Source organism: Rhagoletis zephyria, unplaced genomic scaffold (genome assembly GCF_001687245.7).
Source record: "Rhagoletis zephyria isolate East Lansing unplaced genomic scaffold, Rhagoletis_zephyria_1.1 Rzeph_scaffold_02499, whole genome shotgun sequence".
Lineage (NCBI taxonomy): Eukaryota > Metazoa > Arthropoda > Insecta > Diptera > Tephritidae > Rhagoletis > Rhagoletis zephyria.
Window position 1 is genome coordinate 23,462 of NW_016159583.1, and position 5,226 is coordinate 28,687.

The window sequence follows — 5,226 nt, forward strand, 5'->3', positions numbered from 1 at the left end:
TTTAAACCAGCATGCCCCCATAGTTAAACCCTTGTGAAATACATTTTTTTTTGTGGAACGAATTTCAAATTTGAATAGAAAAGTATTGATTTTAAGAATTTGTATATTTTCAGGCGATACGAATTTCCATAGTTAACTATGTGACTCTGAATATAAATTCATAATTAAACTCTTGTTGGTGGTTAAGTTAACAATGGTTTAACTAAGCAATGTGAATTCGGCCCTAAGAATTTCTGTGGATGATTCTCTATGAGCGCTGATACTTATAGATTCCTATTGGAGTTAAAAATAAAAAATAAACAAAAAATGGAAAGAAATACATATACTTATTGATTACATAAGAGCAGAATTGATAATAAAACTACTTACATACATCTATCTCCATGATGGCAGTAATTATTATTATTCTTTGTTTTTGGAAACGCTGAATTACCCTGCAAAAAATTGTGCGACTAATCTCTAAAGAGAGTATTCCGAGATTACTCTCAATCGGGTACAATTGGGCATTAATTAGTCCCAACTAGTCTCATACGGGTACTAATGGAGGTCAATTAGTCTCGACTCATCCCTTGTGGGTATAATTGGAGATCAATTAGTCTCCAACACATCTCTAACGGGTACTATTAACGATTTAATGATATGTACGCTCTTAGTCAATGAAATTTCATGTGCGGCTTTGGCACACAGAGAGAGTGTATTCGCCTAATAAAACTGAGCACCCCGGCTCGCAATCTCTAGCTGTTCGAAATTTTGTATTTTTATTTTTTAAAAGTGACTAGTCGCTTTTTATACCCTTTCGGGTATAAATGTGAACAATTAGTCTAGTCTCTTCATAGGACATGCCCGAACAAAAGCGATCAGTTCATTCCATATAAAGAGATCAAAAGTGGTATTAGTCGCATGCTCCTTTGCGATTGCTCCCGGAGTCATCCCGGATTAGTCCCATTTTTTGCAGGGTACTTACAGCAGCACATGAACACACACACAGCTAAATGAACACATAAACATATAATAACTAGGGATGGGTAAATTCGATATTCGAAGCTCCGATATTCGACTTTTAATAGAAGTTTAGTTTCAAAATGGCGAATTTTTGAAATCGAACTTTGTGTTGCTAAAATTCGGATCAAAATCGAATTTTACTAGAAAAAATCGAATTTCATCTTTATTTCCCAAAAAAAAACTCCTCAGCTTTCTTCTTTCTGACTAAATGTGCCATCACTGTGTGTGGCACTACATTTTCCTTAGGGATGCAAGTAAAAAAAAATACATCGTTTTTCGATCTGATGCATCCCCAATAACCATCAAAAAAATATTTCTCCAACCTTGGAGAAATTCATAGTTCACAAGTTGATATCCAACATCATTCTCCAACTCATCTCTAACCGACGCGCAGATACGTAAGAAAGTGATAGAGAAACGAGTTTTTAATTATCAAGTAAAAACGAAAGCTATATAAAGACGAAAATTACCAATAGAAAAGGAGATAATCTTCAAAGAGGGAAATTTCCAATAAAATGTAAATAATCTTCAAAGTATCCTCAAATAATCTTGAAAGAAAATAAAATCGCGAAGTGAATCGAGTGGAAAAATTACTGTCGGATTGTATACTGTGAAGTGAATTATTGTAATACGATATTGTTACCTACATAATACAAAAGGAGTAATAAAATGAAAAATTAATATTTACATTCATCTATGGATGTCGTTTCGGACAAAAAGGTATAAGGTATTTTACTATTTCAATTTCAGTATTTCAATGATATGTTTGAGACCAATTGGAGAATAACATTGGAGTTCAAGTTGAGAACTAGCATTTTCTCACTTGGCGGTTTTTCATACAAAGAAAAATGCCCTTTTTGTTGAGAACGCTATGATCGCCCACTTGAGGTACTGTTGAGAAACAACGTTGGAGATTTGACAAATACCTTAGTTCTCAACTTAACCTCAAGTTGAGCCCAAACCCAAATGTTTGTTGGCTCGAAACAAAAAATCTATGCTAAGAATGGAAGAACATCCAAACTCAATTAAAAAATAAATTTGTAAAAATATTTTTTTTGTTATTTTTTATTTTAAATTTTTAGAGACTTTTACGTTGGTAGCATGAAGCTTCTGCCTGAGAAGACCCCTTGTAAAACTTAACGAAGAATATTTTTCTAGAACATATTAATCCTCTAACGACCTTCCCAATTTCCTTTTGCGAGGACTTCTTGAAGTAAGGGTCAAAATTACCCTTTTAGGCGTGAGCTAATGGGTTAAAATGTTTCACGATAATATTTCCCATGAAATTTTATTATATATTTTAATTTCGCTCAGACATTTATTTTAACCATTTTCGACTTTTTTGAAAACTACTTAGGCCGAGACATGAAAACTTTAGTAGGCCATAAAATAAAAGTACGAGCTAACTTTTGCAAATCCTTCGAGTGTTTTACTACTGGATGGGTATGCTTTCAGAAAATGTTACCAAGGTTCCGGCTGGTTTCGGCTGTCGCGCACGTCAAAAATATTTTAATTGTTACATAGTATTTTAAGCACAACACTTCTTTAACTAAATTCGACTTTTCAAACAGGTGGCAACCTTCCTATATGTAGTTACAGAAAAAGTTTATTAAAAATCATTTCGATTAGATACCCATATTGTAATTTTAACTTATTAAATAATTTGAATTTGATTTTCTTACAATATGGAATAAAAATAAAAACCATGTTACACATCTACAGGGCAAGCCCTTTCATTTGACACCTCATTTTTGAAATTCGAACGAACGATACAGATTTTATGATTTAGTTTTAAATATTTAACCCAAATATCTCCGAACTCGATTAAGAAGTTTTACTTCAAAAAAAATTTGGAAAATTCGAATTAAATGGAATTTGCACCATCAAATTTCGAATCGAATAATCGAATGGTTGTGCAATGTTCGAAATTCGAAAATAATCGAATATCAACCCCCCACTACCCATCCCTAATAATAACATTGAGGACACTATTGAATTTCAGTTGACACTATTGTAAATTGAAATGAACTATTGAAATTTGCTTCGTCACTGCAATACACGATCGCGTTGCTCCGCCGGTAAAGCGATGTTGTAGTGTGCTTCTGATGAAAGAGAACGGTAGTTTCAGTGTTCTCATAAAGTCGAGTACAGTGAAAAAGACAACAGTTCAACAGTGCATGCTATGAAGACTATGCAAGCATAACGATTTGCGCTCACGTCTGTTTTATACCCAAAAAGTGCAATCTCCGAAAATATGAAAGAATTTCAAAGCGTCTTTTTCCCCTCTGCTTGACGTGCAATGCCCAATTCTCAAGTCAATGTAAACAGAAAGAAAACAAAACTTTAGGTGCACTGAAATTCACTTACAGTTCACCCAAGCCACCGTTTTTTATATTTTCGTTATTTATATTTATTACACAGCTAAACGACCAAACACGAAAACTTAATTTTGACCTCTAGATTACGATACCGTTTTCAGAAAAACGTCACGTCATGTCAAAATTTTGAGATATTTATGAGCGAAGTTTTAGAGCTCTGACGGTGAAATTCTCGTCGCTTATAATAATACTGTGCTCAGGTTTAGAACTTTTTTTTCTGGGCGAAGGTTTTGATAAGTGTTCTCACTTAATTGGGATCTTCTTAATTCAAAGGCGTCCCCCGTTTTGCCAGATAAGCTCCAGTTTTTAAGATAACGGTACTTGAAAATTTACTTAAATTTTAAATTTTTTGTTAATAATTCCCTCAGTTTTAAAGCTATTTTACTGAAATTTTACACGCTGTTTTTCGGTATTACCTTAACTGTTTCTGAAAATCATCAAAATCGGTTCACTATAACATATAGCTCCCATACAACTGATTGTTCAGATATGTGGTTTTGCGTTATAACTCATATTTTGTAATTTTATTGGGCTCTACACTATTTGGACCAGAACTTGTGTTCTTTTCCATTTCATTCCGGCACATTTTTACATATTTTGACAGTTTCTATTATACGAATGGCTTTTCAATACCTTTTTTTGTGCTGTCAAAGCTGTTGTTTGTTAAAGTCAAAGGGATTTTAGAATTCGGTTTAAAAACGCCCTATTTCTGCAAATTTTCAATATATTCTCATTTGAGAAACGGCGGTTTTGAAACGAATCCTGAGATAGGGCGTTCTATTGATAATTAATAGATCACTGGACCTCAAGTCATAACAATGTGTATATAATTAAGTGTCAATTATTATCAATTCTCATGCCATTGCGAAGAAAAAAATAGAGTCGTTTTAATTTGAAAAACAAAAGTAGTGAACCTTTTCTAGCAGTACATATTAAAGATCTAAAAACATACACATATGTATGTATTGTACCCTGCAGTGAAAAATTATCAATTGTTAAAACTAAACAACTTATAGTTAGTTTTTGGCGAGATTTCGATTAATACCTCACTTTTAATTAGCTATGACAAAACCAACTTAAAGTGGATTGTAAAGTCGTGCAGGAGTCATGCAGACGCAATCGGGAGTTGGTTTTCTTACAAGTTTCTATTAAATATCCTCATACAAAAATTACTTTCAATACACTTTTTTTTCTGAACTTCGCAGATTCTTTTTCATATTCAGGACAAATAAAAGGAAGACGAAATTTTATACTATCAGGTTGGCGGTGTTCAATAGGCCACCAGAGCAGAATATGTAAACAAATATGAAATGTAATAAAATAAAGTAAATAAATAAGTAAAATACAAAAAAAAAATATTTTGTTTTTCTTATTGATATTTTATGTCCACAAGTAGTTAGTTACAAGTTAGTTGACATGTAATGCCGAGGTATCCAGGTCTGACTTTTTTGCGCCATCGCCCCACAAAAGTAGTTAGCTTTTTTCGAACAAAATACACAGTTAATAGTTAGCACTAGTGTTCGCGTAAACAGACTAAAGTTAGGTATAAGCTAACGTCACTCCCTGCAGGGTATGTATAGTACAAATTTATGTATCTACCCTGCAGGGAAAGCTACCAATTGTGAACCAGAATGCTACCAGTTTGCATTTCAGCACGTTGTATCCTTTTTCAATGTTAGCGACTGGTATTTTTAACATGGCGATGTCATAGGAGATGCCAATTGTCCGCTCCTGCTTCAGCACGCTACCAGTAGAAATACTAGTAGCATCATACCAGTTGACGGGATAGACTGCCTATTCATCCCCCGTGAAAAGCATAAGTATGTCATTTGCATTATGCTCGCGG

General features: G+C 33.6%; 1 protein-coding gene across 1 annotated transcript in view; it reads right to left on the reverse strand.

Annotated features, from left to right (window-relative positions):
• The window catches only part of LOC108367023 (RNA-binding protein fusilli-like), a 50,640-nt gene that overhangs the window by 21,890 nt on the left and 23,524 nt on the right, over positions 1-5,226 (reverse strand). The gene's annotated exons all lie outside the window — the stretch shown is intronic.